General features: G+C 41.7%; 1 protein-coding gene across 1 annotated transcript in view; it reads left to right on the forward strand.

Annotated features, from left to right (window-relative positions):
• grin3a (glutamate receptor, ionotropic, N-methyl-D-aspartate 3A) overlaps positions 1–22858 on the forward strand; it is a 137902-nt gene that overhangs the window by 31924 nt on the left and 83120 nt on the right. The window lies entirely within an intron of this gene.

Consider the following 22858-nt stretch of genomic DNA (forward strand, 5'->3'; position numbering starts at 1 on the left):
AATGATGAAAGGAACATGAGATGATGGAAGAGGACATTAAATTTGTTGCTTCAATGTCAACATTTTCATAATCCTTCTGCATTGCAGATCCAATTACAGTTAACTCAGCACAATTAGTAGTGTAGATTGGTAATAGTATGTTAATTATATTAAGATACACAGGTGAAGGGCATTGTTTAATTAAGTGCTTTGATCATATATAAATAGGGGACATTATCAGTCATCAAAACGACATTCTCATTTAGTTATGTTATGCTCCTTTAAGTTTTCTTTTAGTTATAATGGCCTTTAAAGGGTTATCAGTTGGTTAATTGGCTTTCTTTATTGGTTAATTAATTTTTCCCCCCACCAGCACTCAAAAAGAGTATAAAGAGAGACTCCCAAAACAACATTTTGCATTAGTTTGTTGTTTCCTTTAAATCCTTATCCTTTCACTACAGTGCCCCTTTAAGGACTGTCAATTCAGTTAATTTGATTCACTAGTCTGGTTAATTTCACAGGTACTCAAAAGAGTATAAATAGGGGCGAGTTGGGACACTGGAAGAAGTATTATGAAACTGAGCAAAGACAATAAACTCTCTTGGTAAAGAAGAGCTCTGTGTCTTGGTTTGACTTCATCAACTGGCCTGGATTCTGTTAACAGAGATATACCAGGAAGTGGGGGACAAACATAATAGGCAACTCAGCTACCATCTCTTTTGCAACAACTATTTGAAATTATATTATCATGCCAGCAATGCATAGGAGAAATGCCACATTAGTTACTTGGAAGTCCTTTTTGGCATGACTTGCTCCTAGAGTTCAAAAATCATCATAAACTAGCAGAAGGCGGTGGCAGGGAGAATGGAATCTTCTGCTAGTCACACACTTTGCTTTTACCACTGAGATATTCTATCCATACATACAAACTCATAATCTACCTTGAGACTGGATGCTTAGACCTATGTTCTGCTGCTCACAGAACTCCTAGATTCTGTCATACAATTATGACTCACCACTCCTTGTAGACATATTGGAAGGAAATAAATGGTGCCTGTAAGTACTTTAATAGTTAAATTGCATGTACAATAACCTTTAAAAAAAAATCAATGGCTAACTTAGTCCAGGATTTTCACTCCCGAGGCAGGTGCAAGAGCTGGGAGATTTCCTGGCTCGCAGCCCCGCCTCAGAAAAAAGTGCCCCGAATAATGGGATCTTTATTCTGGGGGCACAGGTACGTGCTGGAGTTGGGGTTGCCGAATGCTGAGGCAGGCTGATTAAAAGGCCTGCCTCGGTACTCTGGCTTTGTCCCAGTTGTTTTGTTGAATATTATGCTCTTTAGCTCTCACCCCACTCTCACCCCTCACTCCCCTTACCCTTCCCACCCACCCCCCCCCATGCTCATGCCAACCCATGCCCCTCTACCCATGCCTTATAGCCCCCTTATTTCCTCTGTGCCAATCTATGCCCTCCACTCACTCAAAAGGCCCCTTTGTCAACTTAGTGCCAACTCATGACTGCCCCACTCATCCCATGGCCCCATACAACCTCTATGCCAACTCATACCTACCCATACCCCCAAGCACCACGTTTTGCCCTTACACCCTCCGTGCCAAATCACCAAATATCCACAGTGGCCAGACCTTAATAGCCATGCTGAGATGAAATAAATTTCTAAATATCTATTTCAGATTTCACTATATTAAAAAAAAGCTCTCATTGATAAAAGCACATTCAATACATTTGAATCTCCTTGAGTATGTAATCCCTTATAAAAAAAATCATAGCCCCACATCAAAGACAGCTAATCCCTTAATAATTTCTGGGAACTGTCAATCAAACTGCAAACTTACAGCCCCCTGTGATAATGATAGGTTGTGGAACCAATCAAGCAGTAATAATACTATAATATAAGCCCTTAGGGTTATGTCATTAAACAACTATTGAAACATAACTTTTCTCAAAATTTAAAGGACAGGAGATTTAAATAACTTACTCTTAAAAATTGTAAGTCTCTCATTGTAGGAAACTGAACATTGAGGATCAGATCGAAATTGGAGCGGGACTTCCGGATCCAGGGTCTCAGTCCTATTTTGGATGAGGCATGTAGTCTTCATTACTCTGTGAAAATCTGGGCCTCATTGTATAAAAATGCCCAATGCATATATACCTTCTACTGTCCAGCTCACTCTTGTAATGTTGGAAAAGCAGCAGCCAATTTGTGCACAGTAAACTCCCAGTACTTTTTCCTTCTGCCAAACAGTATTCTTGTTCAATCATGCCTTTGCATTTCCTTTCTGAAGGTTGGATACGATGACCAGCAAACTACCAATCTCTATGTTCTGAAAACAGACAAAATGACCGCCAAAATCAATCTGGTTACAACTGATTTTAAACTCAGCAAAGCAAGCCCAGAGCCATCCCTGAATTCCAACTCCAATCCGATGACCTTGCAATCATAGTGCTGCCGGTAATGATGACAAGCAAAACCAAGCACCGTTCCCCTATTCCATCAGTCTTGATGGCTGACGTGAGATATATTAATAGATAATATTTGCATTCTTTCCTCCATGGCTTTAATCTCCGAATAATTTAATGTACTCCAACCCTGAAACCACACAATCTTTATACTGCTCTAATTCTTGTACATCCCTGGTTTTTATCTCTCCACCATGTTCAACCATGCCTTCTGCTGTTTTTGGCCCTAGTCTCTGGAATTCGCTTCCTAAACATCTCCAACTCCTTGCCTTTCAGATGTTCTTTAACTCCTACCTCTTTGTCCATTCTTTTGATCACCCACCCTAATATCTCTTTATGTGGCTCAGTGTCAAGCTTTGTCTGATAGTGCTGCTGTGAAGCACACATGGAGACATTTTTACTATGTTAAAGGGCCTGTATAAATGCATATTGTTGTCAAGTTTCAAGGAGCTGTACAGTTGGAACACAATTCATGGTGCAAGGATACACAGAGAAAGAGAGTACCGGGCATTTTTCTGCTGATTCCTTGAGACGTTTCCACAATTTTTTTAGGTTACTACTAATAACTTCTATCCTTCACTGATTCATTTTCACTGTGCTATCTCCAGTTGTTCCCATAGCGCTCCCAATATTTATGGATGTATTTATGGCTTCAGTTACTCATCAATGTTTCTACACAAACCACTGATGCCAACCTACAAGCATTCTTGTATTGGTGTTGTTTGCAGTGCTTGTTGCTGTTTTGGCAATGTTCTTTTCACTTGTAATTTTTAATTCAGCTCCAGCTCCTAATACATCATTATAGTGTAGTCAGCTACCCATTTTATCAGCTATCATCCACCATTATAATCCATGAAAATCTAAATAAGGTTAATGATAGAATTCTTCACATCGTACTTCAGGTCAAGTCAGATATATTTCTTGTAAATCTACACACAATTATACACTTATTACTTATGGTTTTGGATTTTCTGTATGCTGTTTATGTTTATAACTCTTTTGAGTCAACCAAATAAACTAAATTAACAAAATCAGGGACAAATAAATGCAGACCCTTAAAGGGAAACTGTAAAAAAAAAGACAAAAATTTAAAGGAAACTTGGCAACATTAAATCAAAATGTGATTAAAAGAGTTGATAAAATACTCCAGTCTCTGCGGTTATGTTTATAGAGGTAGCATCTTAGAGTGCGCTATCTTCTCAACCAAAACTGCATCTCGTGATATGTTAGAAACATAGAAAAATATAGAAACATGAAAAAATTATGGCACAGAAAGATGCCATTTGGCCTGTCATGTCTATGCTGGCTGAAGAAAAAGCTATCCAGCTCTTACATATGAACATACAAACTAGGAGCCAGGAGTAAGTCACTTGGCCCTTTGAGCCTGCTCCGCCATTCAATAAGATCATGGCTGACTTGATTGTAATCTCCTGCCTGTTCCTGATAACCTTTCAGCCTCTTGTTTATCAAGAATCTATCTACCTCTGCCTTAAAAATATTCAAAGAATCTACTTCACAGCCTTTTGAGGAAGAGAGTCCCAAAGACTCTTGGTCAATATGTTTTGGATAGTGTGATGTATACTCACAGAATGATGCTATATTAAATGGTAGGTGCAAAGATACATGTTAGGCTGATGTTGAGGTACAAGAATACAACATTAGAGAATATTAATTAAAAGCAGTTTGTGTCACTCTTGAATTACTTTCGCTCTTGGGTTAATGTCACTGTTAAAATAGAAGCAAAGAAATTTTAGAGTAATAACATGCTGCATGGTTCTTACCCATTAGAGAAATGTGAAAAATATTGGGATACAAATGGCTCCTCATGAATCAGCCAACATCAGACTTTGGTTAAACATCACATGAGATGACATCAACCAGTTGGTAAACAACTGGTTCCTTGCTGCACACTTACCCATCAAAGCACTGGGAGGATCCATCTCATGAATCACAGAATGATGCAACACAGAAAGAGGCCGTTCAGCCCATAATTGCCAACACTGGCTCTTTGAAAGAACTATCCAGATAGTCACATTCCCCTGCTCTTTCCCCCATTTGATGATAGTTCTTCAACATTCATGGCAACATAATCAAGTTGACAAGAAAAAAAAAGTATTAATTCTGGCTGGGAGCATAGCAATTTTGGTAAGAACTGGGTAACAGTTTTCAGTTTGTATATCTTTAGTATAACATACCAAGGTCCTAAGATCTGGAATTCCCTCCATTAACCTTTCTGCCTCCCTTACTCTCTTTCCAACTTTAAAATGCTACTAAATACAAGCTGTTGCTCATCTGCCCTAATAGGTCCTCAGGTGGCTTGATGTCAGACTTTGCTTCTGTGAAGTGCCTTGGGGCATTTCATTACATTAAATGGCACAAAAAAAACAAATGATATACACAATGGAATGCAATTATGACAAATCAATTTGGCCTTCTGTTTGATCTGTGATCCTTTGGATCTAGGTACTGATCTAGCCACAATTCAGTCGTACAATGAAGTGGAGCTCATTTTATCAATTCTATGTATGAAAAGGAGCAGTGCAGTGTAACAAAACACGAGAGATGGCAAAAGCAGTAAAGCTGAGCTAAACCCATTAGTCCAAGTTTGCACGATGTGTCAAACAAAGCAGTGCATCCTAAAAATCTCGGTCTTTACTGTCGTGTGTGTTTACAATCCAGGTCCTGATTGATCCGTCAATCTTTGATGATTTTACCCTTGTCCTTGTTATCCAGTATAGAATACAGGATTTTACTGTGTCGGGACAGATTACTTTGGTTGGGTTTTAGCGTTGCCTGATCTCCCTGCAAAATTTACAGCTTTTCATTGCAATGGAAATGCAGAGTGAGTTCACCAGCCAACTTAAATTGTAAAGGAGGTGCTCAGGAGTGAAAACCTACTTCATACAAATCAATAAGGTATATGATTTCACCAGTGCAGGGCCTGTCTATTTCTAATCGACCTCCTGACAAGGTATTACATTTATGTTCGAGATGTAAAATTCTCTCTTTCCTACCTATGAAAACACCAAAGAAAATCACTTCCAATCTGATTCTCACAACAGAGAGCTAAGTTCAACTCAAAGCTAAGTGGTAGATTTGGAAAGCTGGACATGTGCATCTAACTACATATTCCAAAAGACAAAAGAGCTGCATTTATATAAGCAGCTTTCATGACCTTAGGCTATCCCAAAATGCTTCAAAGCCAATTAAGTACTTTTTGGGGGTAGTCACTGTTGTAATGGTGGAAAAGCAGCAGCCAATTTGAGCACAGCAAGCTTCCACAAACAGCGATGTGATGATAAATCTGCTTCAATGGCGTTGATTGCCAGGACATAGAAGATAACATGCCTGCTCCTCTTTGAAATAGTCCCATGGGATCATCTTCTTTCCACCCGAGGGAGTGCAGACGGGAGCTTGGTTTAATGTTTCATCGGAAAGGCGGCACCTCCAACAGGGCAGCACTCCCTTAGCACTGGACTGGGAAAGATCAACCTGGACTTTTGAGCACAGATCTCTGGAGTGGGAGTTGAACTCGTAACCTGCTAATTCAGCAACAAGAGTACTAACAATTGAGCCATGACTGATGTAATTATGTGTTTTTTAATCCTTGTTTTGAGAAGTGGAAATATTTAGGGTGGCATTAAAAACCAGGGTATATAATTTCTTTGCTTGAAGGTTCTTGGGAAGAGGTGAGAGTTTACTAAATGTTACACTCCTTGTGAATATTATAAGGATGATTCTGTGACCTGGTAATGGAGCTAGCGGGAATTGCATCTCACAAAATTGTAGCTTCTCAGTCGATGATTTCTGCCCATTCATTTTAATGGATGACAAATTACAGGCTTTTCACCCATGGCATGCTAAGAATACTGGTAATGCCAGGATCACAGAATCACCCCTTGCGTGCATAATGTAAAGGAGACACTTTAGTTCCCTTGTCCTGCGTGTATAGACTGCACTGGAGTGCTGCCTTGGGCTGCATTAGAGTGCTTCAGTTGGAGTTTGGTGAGAGAGGGAGTTTGCTGAAGAGGGAAGGAGGTGATCCTTTCATTTTCTACCTTTCCCTGGTAAGAAGAGCCACGACCTTGAAAGTAGGACCTGGTAAGTATTTCTTCTGTCCTTAATATTCTCTAAACTAGAGCGAGTAAAAGCAAAGGGACTAATTTAAGGGTAATTCCCAGTGGGATGCTGCTCCTATGAGATGTGGGAAGTCAAGGACACTTCTAGTGTCCAAGGCGATCATGTGTGCAGGAAATATTTCCAGCTGCAACTACTTGAAATCTGTGTTTCTGAATTGGAGCTGCACTTGGAGTCACTGTGGAGCATCCGCAAGAATGAGATCTACTTAGGTGGCACTTACAGTGAGGTGGTCACACTGCAGGTAAAGAGTGCACCGGCAGAAAGGGAATGGGTGACCGCCAGACAGAGTAAAAGCACTGGGCAGGTAGTGCAGGAGTATCTTGGGTCCCCTTCCAATAGATTTTCCATTTTGGATACTGCTGGGGGAGATGGTTTCTCGGGGAATACAGCAAGGGCCAAGTCCATGGTACCATGTGCGGCCCAGCTGCGCAGAGGGGGGGCTCAAGAGTGGAAGAACAATAGTGATAGGGGATTCTACCGTAAGGGAACAGATAGACATTTCTGAGGCCGCAGACGCGACACCAGGATGGTAAGTTGCCACCCTGGTGCCAAGGTCAAGAATGTCACTGAGCAGCTGCAAGATATTCTGAAAGGCAAGGGTGAACAGCCAGAGGCTGTGGTCCATATTGCTACCAACAAGATAGGTAAAAAGAGGGATGAGGTCCTGAAAGCAGAATATAGGGAGCTAGAAAATAATTGAAAAGGAGGACCTCAAAGGTATTGATCTCAGGATTGCTCCCAGTGCCATGTGCTAGCGAGATCAGGAATAGGAGAATAGACCAAATGAATGCGTGGCTGGAGAGATGGTGTAGAAGGGAGGAATTTAGATTCTTTGGGAAGATGGCGCCTGTACAATCTGGGCAATGCAAGGAGCATTCACAATAAGGTAGATGAATTAACGGCACAAATAGATGTTAACGGGCACGATATGATTGCAGTTACGGAGACTTGATTGCAGGTGACCAAGGCTGTGAACTGAATATCCAAGGGTACTCGATATTTAGGATGGACAGGCAAAAAGGAAAAGGAGGTTGGTTAGTTAGTTAGTTAAGAATGAACTCAGAAAATCAAAATTTAGAGGTCGGTCTTGGTGGAGCTAAGAAGCGACAAGGGACGGAAAACTTTAGTGGGAGTTGTCTTTAGGCCTCCAAATAGTAATGGTAAGGTAGAGGACAGCATTAAACAGGAAATCAGAGATTCATGTAACGAGGGTGACTTTAATTTACATATAGACTGGGCAAACCAAATTAGCAATAATACTGTGGTGGATGAATTCCTGGGGCAAGGTTTTATATGTCGGCGAGCGGGGGCGGGGCCCGCTTGCCACCGCATAAAATGACGCGCAGTGACGTCGGGGGGAATTACTTTAGTTCTGTCTTTACGGAGGAAGACACAAATAACTTCCCAGAAATACCAGGGAGCCAAGGGTCTAGTGAGAAGGAGGAATTGAAAGAAGTTAGTGTTACAAAAACAACAGTGTTGGAAAAATTAATGGCACTGAAAGCTGATAAACCCCCACAGCCCGATAATCTACATCCCAGAGTACTAAAGGCAATGGAAATAGTGGATGCATTGGTTGTCATCTTCCAAAATTCTGTAGATTCTGGAACAGTTTCAGTGGATTGGTGGGTGGCGTGTGTAACCCCACTGTTTAAAAAAGGAGGGAGGGAGAGTACAGCAACTTACAGACCCATTAGCCTAACATCAGTAGTAGGGAAAATGCTTGAGTCTATTAAAAAGGATGTGGTAACAGGACACTTAGAAAATATCAACAGGATTAGGTGAAGTCAACATGGATTTATGGAAGGGAAATCATGTTTGACAAACCTACTGGAGTTTTTTGAGGACATAATTAATAGAATGGATAAGGGAGAATGTGTTATATTTGGATTTTCACTAAGCTTTTGATAAAGTCCCATTTAAGAGGTTAGTGTGCAAAACTAAAGCACATGGGATTGGGGGTAATGTATTGGGCATGGATTGAGAATTGGTTAGCAGACAGGAAACAGAGTAGGAATAAATGGGTCTTTTTCGGAGTGGCAGATGGTGACTAGTGGGGTACCATAGGAATCAGTGTTTGAGCCCCAGCTATTCACAATATATATCAATGATTTGGATGAGGGAACCAAATGTAATATTTCAAAGTTTGCTGATGACATGAAGCATTGTGGGAACGTGAGAAATGAGGAGGGTGTTAAGAGGCTTCAAGGCCATTTAAACAGATTGATTGAGTGGGCAAATTAATGGCAGATGCAGTATAACGTAGCTAAGTGTGGAGTTACCCACTTTGGTAGGAAAAACAGAATGACAGTATTATTTAAATAGTGATAGATTAGGAAATGTTGATGTACAAAGGGACTTGGGTGTCCTTGTACAACAGTCACTGAAAGCAAGCATGCAGGTGCAGCAAGCAGTTAAGAAGGCCAATGATATGTAGGCCTTCATTGCAAGAGGACCTGAGTACAGGAGCAAGGATGTCTTACTGCAACTGTACAGGATCTTGGTGAGACCACACCAGGAATATTGTGTGCAGTTTTGGTTTCCTTATCTAAGAAAGGATATATTTGGCATAGAGAGAGTACAGCAAAGGTTCACCAGACTGATTCCCGGGATGGCAGGATTGTCGTATAAGGAGAGATTGGACCAACTAGGCCTGTATTCACTGGAGTTTAGGAAAATGAGAGGAGACCTCACTGAAACATAAAATTCTGACAGGGATGGACAGGCTGGATGCAGGGATGATATTTCCTCTGGCTGGGGGCTGGGGCCTAGAACAAGGGGTCACATTCTCAGGATATTGGGTAGGCCATTTAGGACTGAGATGAAGAGAAACTTCTTCACTCAGAGGGGTGAGCCTATGAAGGCCAAGTCACTGAATATATTTAAGGAGGAAATAGATAGATTCCTGGATTCCAAAGGCATTAAGGCATTTGGGGAGAGTGCGGGAGTATGGCATTGAGAGAGAAGATCAGCCATGAAGATATTGAATGGCACAGCAGGCTCAATGGGCTGAATGACTTACTCCTGCTCCCATTTTCTATGTTTCTACGTTAATACATGCTACAGAAAAAGAGATAATTCAATTTTTAAATTCCTCTCTAATCTAGGGAAATTCTGTTTACTTGTGACTCAGATTGAACTTTTGCTCAGTACCCCTTACTGTGAAAATCCATCTGATCCTGATTTATTATGATAGATCACTTCTTGGCTTTTTTTTGTTAGCCTATTCCTGTCCTGTAGAGTTCACGTCCCTATTTGCACATTAAAGTAAAACCCTGCACCTGTCATGTTCTATTATAGCCCCTTTATTTAGTGAAGCTTCAATTGTTCCTTTCTGCAAACTTTTTCAAGCACAATTCTGCTACACTTTTATTAAGCTTTGCATTGCTTATTGGGTCTAAGACACTTACAATGTTATGCTGCTGTTGGAGCAATTAATCATTCATCAGCTTTTTTGTCGATAACCTTTCAGATCACATTCTGCAACGTTTAATGTTCCCATCTAAAACTTCCGCTCCTTTCTTTAACTCATTACCTAGATCTCTGTGCATTGATACTGTGTCCTATACTGACCATCCTGTTATGCTGGTTCATCAGAACCTCTTGATGCTTGTCTTTGATCAGAGCTGCTCAATTTCCTCCTTTCAGTTATCATCACCGATTTCCCCCTTCCTGTCATTAGCTTCTTCAAAGCTGTTTTGTTCATACCTCAATACATTCGCATTACCTGTGCTTCTTTTGTATTTGTTTGATTTTACTGACTGTTCACGCACTCCTGTGTCTCTATGTAGTGTTACCCCTTCTCCTCCTCTATGTATACTTTCTGAGAATGGGTGAGATGAATATATTTGATAGGGAGAATGGTGTAGGTGATAGGGAAGCTCCTATCTCGAATAGAGCTAACTAGGAGACACAGAGAGGCTTTATTGCTCCAGAAGCTTGGATTGGCAAGTGTGTCACAAAGTTAACTACGAATTGGTGACTTGTATCTGGATTGTGCACATTGAGAAAAGGTTAGATTGATCACTGAAGAGAATAGTGGGAGGGTCCATGGTGGTAGTCACATGGGGAGGAAAATTATGCAGCAACTCAAGAATCACCTCAATGTCAAAATTCTGGGATGTAATGTTCTCTGTCATGATTCCAGTTTTGGGTAAAGAAGAGTTGACTACATGACTGTATGATGCAGAAATGGTTGGTAAATTGCTGTAACGATAAGTAATTGAGACTATCTTCAGGATAAAAGTGATTGGCTTATGTGAAGAGGCACGTTAAAATAATAGGTATGTTACTGGACTGGTAATCCAGAGACCTGGACTTATGACCCAGACGACATGAGTATAAATTCTACGACAGCAGTAGGGAATTTAAGTTCAATTAATAAATAAAATGTGAGTAAAAAGCTAGTATCAGTAATAGTGACCATGAAACTCACCTGGTTCACTTCATGACCTTTAGCGATAGAAATCCCCTGTCCTTCCTGGATCTTGGCTGATATGTGACTCCAGACACAAAACAATGTGGTTGATTTTAGAAATGGCGTAGCAAGCAATTCAGTTGTATTCAAGAAGGTGGCTCGCTGCCACCTTCTCAAGGCCAATTAGGGATAGGCAATAAATGTGCACTACCCACACCCTGTGAATGAATGAAAAAAACCTAAACAGGCCAGAAACCTAAATTTCACTGATTGGACAGAAGGCCCGACCTTGGAATGAAATGTGTGTCGCCAGCACGTCGGTACGGGTGGGGGTCTTCCCCCTGAATTTTATAGGCGGCCCAATCAGAGGGCCATCAGCTCAGCAGCGCCTCCAGGAGCGCTGGTCAATGCCGAGGCAGGCAGGGGTCATGCAGCCTACAGAAATCAGGCAAAAAAAAACATCGTTCAAAAAAATACAGGGCAGGGTGCCTGAGGGGAAATCCCTCCAGGGATATCACGGAGCTGTCTTGCTTATCTGTGGCCCTCTCTTTGCTTTAAAAAACCAGCCCTCTGGGCCACGACAGGGATGCCACCTCCATTTAGCCCCCTCACACGGTGGGGGATCAGCCCAACATAGGCAAACTGCCGACAGCACTGTAAAATGCCCCTAATTTGGCATATATTTATGGAAATTGGCTGCCCACCTTGGGACCATGGTCCTGGGTAAAATGCCCCCCACCATGAGCCAGGGTTAGGGAGTTGATTCGACACAGCACCTCCGCCATTTTTCCAGTTCCCCCCACCTTTTGCCCCTTCTGGGGACTGATAAAATTCAGCCCCATGAAACTAGGGAGAAATGTGGAGGCAGCTATTACAAATATTGTAAATTAGAGGGGACAAGGGGATTGGGAGGAAACTGGGTCTCAGACTCTTGACCGATGAGCTACAGGGGTAGAGAAGAGAAACCCGAGATCTTTAGCTTTAAATTATGACTAAAAGAGCCTTATAGAATTACAACACACATGCTAAATCCATGGCATTACTTCAAGGTAGTTATGACAGTAGGACATAGTTCAAATTGATGAAAAGCAAATTTAGGTAGACGTGAGGAAGAATTTCTTTCAAAAACAAAATAATTTTTCTGAGGGTGTGGGGTATCGGAGTTCAAAGCCTTAGAGAAACCAAAACCCAATTATTTGCTATTGGGACAAATAATAGCGGTACAAATGGGTCAACTAGTTTTAAGCATTCAATGTTGAGTCATTTGTTTAAGGAGCTTCCAGCTATAGTCCCTGGTCTATGTTGACTTGGGTCCACAGTCCTGTGGGAGGCACAACTTGCCACCATGCCATTGAGTTAGGAAAGGGAAAATTGCTCTGGCTTTCAGCCTCCACCCAATAAACCCCATGGTCATCTGTGCATGTAGACATCAGATGAGGAGAGGGCTTCTGTGATAGCTATGGCGATTGAATAGCCTACTAATAAGGAGAGAGAAGGGAGAAACCTGGTGGAAAAGCAGGTAATAAAGCTGGCTGTTCAATTTAATGGAGATCCCTCTGGAATATCTGACCTTTGCAGGTAGGTTATCCAACAATATTCCATTCTCCTTCAGCACCAGATACCATTAGACTTTTCATAGTTTACAGTTATGCGACAAGTAACATTTAGAAGCAATCTCCTCCCATACTTGCTTGCCGTTCGACAACCTTCCTCTGTCTGGAAATCATGTCTAGAAGCATGGGCTGAAGTTCATTGATCATATCTGTCTTAGACAGAATTGCAGTTGGGAGGTTTGTAAGATTATGTTTAAGCACTATATCTTTAATTTACATGAGTGTTATAGTTTGGGACGATATCTTTAAATTTAGGGGAAATGAAAGGGGTCATGTGACAGCCTGCCCGATAGTAAGCCTGAGTGGTTTAATTGTTAGACATCCAAAGAAGAATCAGATTGTTTTATTGAGAGGATGGTGCACTGGGGACAATGACATCTGTTCCTAAATCTACAATGGATAGGTCCTGCATCTCCCAAAGTTCCAGAAGGGTGATATTGATTTTAAGTTGTAAATAGCAGTGCGGTAAAGTTACCCCTTTACTTCTGAGACAAAAGGAATGTTTGCATCAGAGCTAACTGATCAGCATTTCAACTTAGATACAGAGCTAATCTGTTCCTGTTGCCATGGAGAAGCAGATGGAGGAAGCCATTTTGGGATCATGTAATAGGCTTCCCTTTAAATACTGAAATATCACAGACAAAAGGGAGTTGCAGTTTGGTCTTGTGGTCTGCAGCCAACTTGAGAGGTAGAGAGCAAGAAAAGATAGAATTACCCAGGCCTGCACATTAAACAGAGAAAATGCTGACTCTATTATTCACCATGCAAAACACAGGTGGGAGCTCATGCTCAGTTTGAAGACCAAGTTCATGAGGAGTTAAAAGAGGCTGGAAGATTTGCCTAGCTTGGAGCTAGAGGAAGAAGTCTATAATAAACCCTCACAGTAAGAGACAATTCTGGGATTAGAAGTTACCCAGTTGGGAAAGTAGAAAGGAAGCAACTCACTGGGAGCAACTGTAAACAGTTTGCTGTGAGACTTGTAATTCTGACGGAAGTGATATGTAACAAGGAAATGTTTATTTCTATCATTGAAACTATAAGTTGCCTACACAAGAAAATGGTGTTTTGTCAATTTTATTTTAAAAGTGAAACCTGAATGTGTCATCCTTTCAGGTAATAACTGGAAATTTGAATTCCCAGTTGTCAGTCTCAATGGAGGTCATGACTAGTCTGAGGAATTGCAAAACATTTTTATTTTACAAAGCTGTACTCCAAGGCAGGAATATGTTTTACAGCATTCAAAAATCTTCCCTTGTTTTGTCAGTTACTTATAGAAGACTCTCCAACAGCTCGATTCTCCAACATTTTCACATTAGTTCAGCATTAATGACTATTCAGAATCATACAGCATGGAAAGAGACCGTTCGGCCCATCATGCCGGTGCTGGCTGTTTGAAAGAGCTATCCAATTAATCTTACACGCCTGCCCCTTCCCCATTGTCCTGCATTTTTTCACCTTAAAGTAATTATCCAGTTCTCTTCTGAAAGTTATTATTGAATTTGCTTCCGCCATCCTTTCAGCCTGTGTGTTCCGGATCAAAACAGCTCATTGCATAAGGAAGAACGCTGTCCTCATTCCACTGCAGGCTCTTTTATCAATTATCTTGAATCTGTGTCCTCTGGTGACCAGCCTCCCTTTCACTGGAAACTTTCCATGTGAATTTTGTTTTTGGTTCAGTCCAACCTCAATAGTCCATTTTAACTGCCTGTAAAAGATAAATGGATCAACAACATTGTTAAATTAGTGATCTGAGGAATGCTATCCAAACAGGCTAACCAGTTTAGTCCAACTAGTGTGAGGAGGAATAACTACCCTCAGGAATTAATTGACTGATGCACTACAGAAATGTGCACAATACTAGGACAACACAGCAATTGGTTACAAATCATCACAACTGGTTTATCTGTCCAGAATTAGTAAATGACGCGCATACAAGGATGGTTTTTGATCTTGTTCTGAGGCTATTGTAGTCCTTAGTGATCCCTAAGTTCTCAGTGGGTGACAATTAAACTGTCTTAATTCAAAGGTGCTTAATTTAAATTATCTGACAATTGGAATATTTTAAGTAGTGAGTATGCTATGTTATTTATGCTGCTTAATTTCTACCACTAGAAACAACTTTCAGTTGTCAGAAGTAGACAGTATTCCTTAAATGAGTGCATTCAATTGGGAAAGGCAGCAGTGAAGTAGAATGAACTATTTTTAACAGCTCACCAAATATAAAGAGGAAATATTTTTGCTTTGCTATTGTTAGATATATCTTAAATGTATGAATAAAGAACACATAATGAACAGCAAATATTTATATCCCCCTCATCCACAAAAACCACAATTAAAAGGTGAATACAAATGCCCAAGAACACTTTAGGGCAGGAATTGCACCCATTTTACTCGAGTTGGTCTCAGGAATCAATGTCCTGCACAATGAATATATCTGATAAACATCCAACACAGAATTGAGTTAGTTCATTTTTCAGACATCCTTCAGACGCCTAATCAAGACACCAGTTCTCACACATGTAAATAAGAGGCAGGTCACCTGTCTTAGGTCCTCAGCTGGAATTTGGACAGTGATTAGGGGGACAGGTGTCAGTCTGCTATTTAAGAAAGATCAAAAATGGAAACACAAGGGAACTGTAGACCAGTTAGCTTAACTTCTGTTGTAGGGAAATTTATTAGAGTCTATAATTAAGGATGGAGGACAAAGCTCCTTGATAATTTTCACTGATTTGAAAGCCAGCACAGAATATGTAAGAATTAGGCCATGTCTGAAGAATTTGATTGAATTTTTTGAAGAGGTAACTAAAGCAATGGGCAGGGGAATGTCTATGGATGTTATTTATATGGACTTCCAGAACACATTTAATAAAGTGTCTCATAAAAGACTGTTAGCTAAAGTTGAAGCTCAGGGAATTGAAGGCAAATTATTGACCTGGTTGGGAAATTTTCTGAGCAGCAGGAGACAGAGCATAGGGGCTGGATTTTTGCCATTGAGGAGGGAAGGTCGAGTCAGGAAATTCCCACCTCATAAAGATGTCAATCAATCAATAAAAGCAAACACTCCTCTTCGACCTGTGAAAACAGAGCCCTGCTAAGCTAATCCATTACTGAGTCTTGGAACTCAGCCAAGCATTCTTAGAGACCATCTGTGATCTATGTCAACAGAAACAGATGGCCAAGCATCAAGGGTAGGAAGGGGACATGGGTAAGATGTACCTTCAAAAGTTTCCCAAATCCAGACTATGGTTTACAATTCCTCTGAGGGTGGAGTGACCTCGAGAAGCTGGCCTGACTCCACAAAAACTGTGGAGGAGTATGGGAATATGCGATGTTGACCCTGCCCTTCCCCCCCACCCCATCCCAAACAATGTAACCAGATTGGGAGTGCAAGGTGTGGCCTTGCTACCCAAAAGTAGCAAGGAATCAAGTCTTGTCGTGCCATTTTTAAAGGCATCTGTAGTCAGCCAGACTCTGAAAATCTAGCCCTACGGTTATGGGCAGGTAGCCTAATTGGCAGGATGTGACCAGCAGGAACCTGTTTTGGGGTCTCAGCTAATCACTACTGAGGTATTGAGGGATATGGGGCACAGGCAAATATATGGAGTTGGGTGACAAAGTTGCCATGGGCTTATTGAATCACTTGGGAACACCTCCACCTGCAAGTTTCCCTCAAGTCACCCAACATCCTGATGTTGAAATATGCCCCCATTCTTTCATCATCACTGGATCAAGATCCTGGAACTCCCTTCCAAACAACACTGGCAGTGTACCTATGTCACATGGACTGCAGTGGTTCAATAAGGTGGCTCACCACCATCTTCTCAAGGGCATTTAGGGATGAGCAGTTAATGCTGGCCTTGCCAACGATGCTCACGTTCTATGAATGAATTAAAAAGAAAAGCAACAGCGAACAGGCCTACTCTTGTTCCCATGTTCCTGCCCCTCTCAGAGTTTCTTCAGCAGCTGCTTTGGCCGTCAGCTCAAAGTATGTTTTCATTTCATAACAAATAACTTAGAAAAATTCTTCTTTTGTGAAGCTATCCTGACTCCACACTATTCGTGATTGCGCCAACCACCTCCCCCATCTCACCATCCCAGAAACACCCTGGGCTGCTGCTGCAGTGAGAATTGTCCTGGGACTCGTCCTTTGCAAAAGCCTGAGCTACCTGGGGAGAGGCAACTGGTGACAGAAGCCCGCACGAAAAATGTTAATGGGGGCTGAAGGGTGACTTGATTGAGGAGCCTAAATAGGGTAGGTAGGAAAGACTTGATTCCCTGAGCAGAGAAGCTAATTACCAGGGACACAGATTTAAGGCGATTGGTAGAAGGATTAGAGAGGATATTAGGAAAACATTTTCACCCCCAGAGGGCAGCAAGTGTCTGAAATTCACTGCCCAGATTGATGACTGAGGCAGAAGCTCTCAACTAATTTAAAACAAGGTACCTGGATCTGCATGTGAAGTGCTGTAACCTGCAAAGGAGAGGGACCGGGTGTTGGAAGGTAGGGCTAGAATGGGTGGCTAAATGGGCTGAGTGGGCACTTTCTGTGCCCTAACTTTTTTACGGTTCTATGGCTAAGGAGGCCAAAGGCCCAGTCAGGAGCGCGAGTGGAAATCAGGGTGACTAACTCTCAACATACGGGACACTTTGACCATGGGACCAGGGTTTGAGGGGGTGGGGATGTGAGGAGGAGTGGGGGTGTGAGTAGGGGGCGGGGGGGCAGTGGGGGCGCATTGATCTATATTGCCCCTGGTGGTCAATGGCCACAGTGTGCATATTCGCAATGAAAAACAAAGAGGCAAAGGCAAGAGGAGCTTCCCAGGCTCAGTCTCCCGTCAAGCTATCTTGGAAATAAGGGACAAAAGTGTCCCTGAAGGGATATGGGACAAACGGTCAAAATACGGGGAAATCCCTTAAAATGCAGGAGAATCGGTCACCTGAAATAGTTGAAGAGTTAGCATTTTGCGAGGCCTTGGAAGATGGAAAGTGAGGTTGTAAAGTGACATGTTTTGAGGGAGAATTCAAAAGACTCGGGGCAAAGGCAGTTTTTTTTTAAGTGTAAAGCTTTGTAAACAGGTGGTGTTTTTAATCCTTAGGGTGGGGAGGGACTGGACATTATTCATTCCTGTTTTTGAAGATGCAGCAAATGATTGTGTTTAAAGATTTTTTTTGGTAGTTAGAATTGTCCAAATATGTGTGAAGCAGCATCAAAAAAATAAATTTACATGACTATGTAAAGTTCTTGTGTTTAAACAATTGATATTGATAAAAAAACATTAGGTTTCTGTATGTGCACAATACATTTTTAAACACTTCATTTTTGACTGCAGTCAATCTTTGGGGACTGGTAATTGTTGATTTGTGTTATATTCAGCAGGTTTTTTTTTCTCATGACTGTTGTGAATAATTATCCTTACGTGCTGGGTCCTTGCTGGAATCCATCAATTCTGCTTTGAGATTATTGTTGTTGTCAACAGAATTAAAATCTCCAGTAAAGCTTTGATTCTGTGACTACATTTACACAGCACACTGGACTGTCTTCTGAAAAATCTAACTGGTCAGCTGCAACAGGTTAGGTTCAGGTTTATGGATTTTGCTACTAACTGCATCACCAAACAAAAACTAATTAACTGATAATTGGAACATCATTGCTATGGGTGACTGGATTTGATTTTATTATCGCTTCCCAGTATAGAGCTTGGGCAATTTACGCATTTTAAATGAGAGATCAACATGACTTGGGATAGTTTTCAGGCAGGATCAATTTGTGAGGCAGCTATTAGCAGCCTGCTTCAAAGTAGAGTTATTAACTACTTTGGAACCTCCAGCGTTATAACTCTCTGAGATCTCTGTGCACCTCCAACTCTGGCATCCTGTGCATCCCCGAGTTTAAATACTGCACCGTTGACAGCCATGCCTTCAGCCATCTAGGCTCTAAGCTCTGGAAATCCCCCCCTAAACCTCCCTGTCTCTCTACCTCTCTACTCCTTTAGGTCACTTCTCTAAACCTACTTCTTTGACCAAGCTTTTGATCATCTGTCCTATAATCTGTTTATATGACTCAGTGTCCAATTTTGTCTGGTAATCGCTCCTGTGAAGTCCTCAGGATATTTTATGGCATTAAAGGCTTTAAACCCCAATTCCGCCAGCTCCAGCATGAAGCCACCACCAAAGACATCTTTTCTTCACCACCCCCACCGTCCGCCTCCCCCATGCCGTCAGCATTCCGTAGGGACCGTTCCCTCCGGGACACCCTGGTCCACTCCTCCACCACCCCCTACACCTCAATCCCCTCCCACGGCACCTTCCCATGCAACCACAGAAGGTGCAACACCTGCCCCTTTACTTCCCCTCTCCTCATCATCCAAGAGCCCAAACACTCCTTTCAAGTGAAGCAGTATTTCACTTGCACTTCCCTCAATTTAGTCTACTGCATTCGCTGCTCCCAATGCGGTTTCCTCTACTTTGGTGACCGCTTTGCAGAACATCTTCGGTCTTTCCGCAAGCATGACCCACACCTTCCTGTCGCTTGCCATTTCAACACACCACCCTGCTCTCATGCCCACATGTCCATCCTTGGCCTGCTGCAATGTTCCAGTGAAGCTCAATGCAAACTGGAGGAACAGCACCTCATCTTCCGACTAGGCACTTTACAGCCTTCCGGACTTAACATTGAGTCCAATAACTTCAGATCTTGAACACTCTCCTCTATCCTACCCCTTTTTGATCTCCCTTTTTTCAAATATTTATTTTTGAATTTTTATGTATTTTTTTTCCCACCTATTTCTATTATTATTTTTAAAATTTATTTTGACTCATTGTTTTATATCCCCTTTTAGCCTATTTCTATCTTTTCTCCCACACCATCCCCTCCCACCACCCCACCCCCACTAGGGCCATCTGTCACTTGCTCATCCTGCTTTCTACCCTTAATGTCACCATTGTCACCTCCTTTAGCCAGTATCACCACCATCAACACCCCTTCGACCTTTTGTTTATGACATCTTTTGCAATCTCTCCTTTGCCTCCACCTATCACTGGCCTTCTATCCAGCCTCACCTGTCCCATCCCCCCTTAAACAGTTTATATTTCACCACATTTCCAGTTCTCTTTAGTCCTGAATAAGAGTCATCTGGACTCGAAATTTTAACTCTGTCTTTCTCTCCACAGATGCTGTCAGACTTGCTGAGTTTTTCCAGCAATTTGTGTTTTCACTTCTAAAAAAATGCAGTTGGCTGATCGTACTGTAGGAACTTCGGAGCAGGAGTAGGCCATTCGGGCCATCAAGCCTGCTCCGCCATTCAAAATTTTTGAAATTAGATTTCACTTCGTTCTGGCAGTTCATAAACATAAAAACCATGTCGTACAATGACAAAGATGTCCTGATTTATTCATATAACTTCATTGCCTGCCAACTGGGGAAATAATATGTAGGCAAGTTTACCAGGAATTTCTTCATTCCTAGCTTTGTGGTATGTTGACAATGAGGCGTTACGTTATCATTTTTCAACTTCATATCAATACCAATGTTTTTACTTGGTATTATTTTGTTCAGCAGTTGGACAGATTTTGCATTGAATCCTGTAGTTGTGCAACAAATTTATTTCTAGAATTGAATTACTTAGTTTGAGAATTTTGTTTCAGCTATTTGATCAGCAACCTTATTAACTAGATTGCTAGATTCTCAAATGAAATAGCACATTGTGCATTCCTGCAAAAAGCGGCTGTATCTACTTCCATGAATGGTACAGGGCAGCATATCTAAAATAATATGATTATTTATATACACGAACAGGCTAACCTAAAACAATTAGCTTATTTTCAGTAGCAAAGTCCAAAGGGAGAAGACTTAGGAACCGAGTAAAGGGTGTGGATCATCTGCTTACTAATCATTTTCTTACCAAACAGTCAGGAACTTCACAGAGGTGCTGCCCCTTGCCCTGGATTAAATGGCCAATTTTCAGCCATTGAGGCCATTTCTCCAGTCGGAAATTACGTCAGGAAAGTGTGAGCATCCTCAGGGGAGTTTCAGGGTGTCAGTGTTCACAGTTATAATTTATCATGTGGCAGAGGACACAGGTGGCGGTAATACTGTTTTTGGCACGGCAGTTGCACATTTGGTTTTGCTTCCCCTGGAGGACCAGTTGCTGAGGCCTTTGGTGTAGAGAGCATATCATGAATCATTGCACAACTGGGAAGTGCTTGTGGTATTGACGCCTATGCAGCTGGTGCACACTCGAATTATTAAAACTGCGAAAGTGATTGAAATTAGCTACTGGTCCCAGCTGGTTTTCGCAGCAGTTGAGTGACTGCAGTCACTCCTGTAGCATGTGCTTTGGTGAGGGCCTTCATCAATCCTGAGCCTTCTTTCTTACGTGCATACTGGTGATTGTTGCAACCAACTGTATATTGTTTCAACCATTTTTCTACTACCTTAGTTTTCACTAAGCTACTTAAAACCTTTATAAAAAATGCAGCATCTCCCTTTTTTTGTTTCATCATTTATGTGATGTGATGCAGGCATTGCTGGCAATGTCAACACTTATTGCCGATCTAGAATCACCTGAGAAAAGGTCACGGTGAGCTGCCTTTTTAAACTGAAGTCCGTGTGGTGAAGGTACTCTTGCAGTGCTGGTATGTAGGGAGCTCCAGAATTTTGCCCCAGTAATGGCGAAGGAACGGTCATATATTTCCACACCGTAGTGTGTGATTTGGAGGGGAAATTGGAAGTGGTGGTGTTCCCATATTGCTGCTGCCTTTGTCCTTCCAGGTGATAGAGGTCGTGAGGTTGAGAGGTGCTGTCAAAGGAGATTTGATGAGCCGGCATATTTATCAAGGGAACTGTAATTGTCCGTATGTAAGTAGACAATGGCCTGGATTTTCCAAAACTGCCCGTGGTGGGAATTGAACTGGTGGGATGGAAAATTTGACGGACAAGCTAAAGATCCATTGACTTCAGGCAGGAACAGTAGGTGGGACTGGAAAATCGCAGCCGTCTTTATGCACTCCTCATTTGACCGCAACAGGTTTTGTTTTTAAAAAGATTACACTTGCCAATTCAGTGACTGTTTAATTGTTTATGTGCTGTAACTGTAAAAGACACAACACAGATAGGTTTCATTCTAAGTTTTTTAAAAGAGAAGAGATTAATATTTATTGTACTTAAGCTGGTCTAAGTAAAATAGTAAAAACGCACTGCCTTTCTCACATACATGCACTCAAAGTTCTCTCACACACACACAATTAAGTTAGCATTGGAGGATAGACTAAGCAGCCCTTTTAAACTCCAATAACAGTTAAAGCTATACAGGTCTGGTAATTGATGACTTGGATGGTTTTAGGCGGAGCTCGATGGTCTCTCAGGATTTAGCATTGAGACAATTTAAATAAATTGACAGATGATTTATTTCTGTTCTTATGGAGTCAGCAGCTGCTGGGTTGATTCTTAAAACACTACCTGCAGTGTGTGGATGGTCAAACAGCAGACAGGTCCAAACTTGCTGGCTGGTTAGGGAGAGAGAGAGTGGCTCATTAGGGTCCTGCTTCTTCGGCATCTCTTCTGATCCTGTCCTTTGGCCTGGAGAAAAACAGCTTCTTAAACACAGAGTTAGTTGACTTGTGGATGAGCCTTTCTTTCCAACTGACCAGTTACCCAAACCTGGGCATGGCTAGTGGATTCCAGGTCCATAATGATTTACATGATTAGATTATAGTTGGGCGAATTCCTTTCTCAGCCAGATTTCATTGTGTGAGATGATTATATCTAATGCTTGGTTCCCACCTAGCTGAGTACCCAGATGAGTGCCTGGATGCTTTGTGAATGGTGGTCCATTCACACTCCTTCAAGATGATTGTTACTGATGGATTTTTCTAGACAGGCTGACTCAATAATGGCTTTGGAATTTGAGAGGTTGGGCCATGCGAATGTTCAGCCATCTTGGAAACTGCTGCTTGAAGTCACAGTCTTTTAAAACTGCGTTTTTCAGCTAGTAAATACGTAAAGTCATTTTTGATATAAAGCATGGCTTGTGAAGAGAGATTGATTAATAGGCTTAATATGTCAGAACATTAGTACAGTAGTACATCAGGATGTGAATCCAGTGCGTGCAAACCAAGTTTAAGAGGCAAGGGACTGATGAGGAAAGAGGATGGTGAGCCATAAAGATAGCCACTTGCACTTAATTTGATTAATATAATTCCCATCTCCTCTTAGTTATATTTCATTGAATCC

The sequence above is a fragment of the Carcharodon carcharias genome, chromosome 4, assembly GCF_017639515.1.
Source record: "Carcharodon carcharias isolate sCarCar2 chromosome 4, sCarCar2.pri, whole genome shotgun sequence".
Taxonomy (NCBI): domain Eukaryota; kingdom Metazoa; phylum Chordata; class Chondrichthyes; order Lamniformes; family Lamnidae; genus Carcharodon; species Carcharodon carcharias.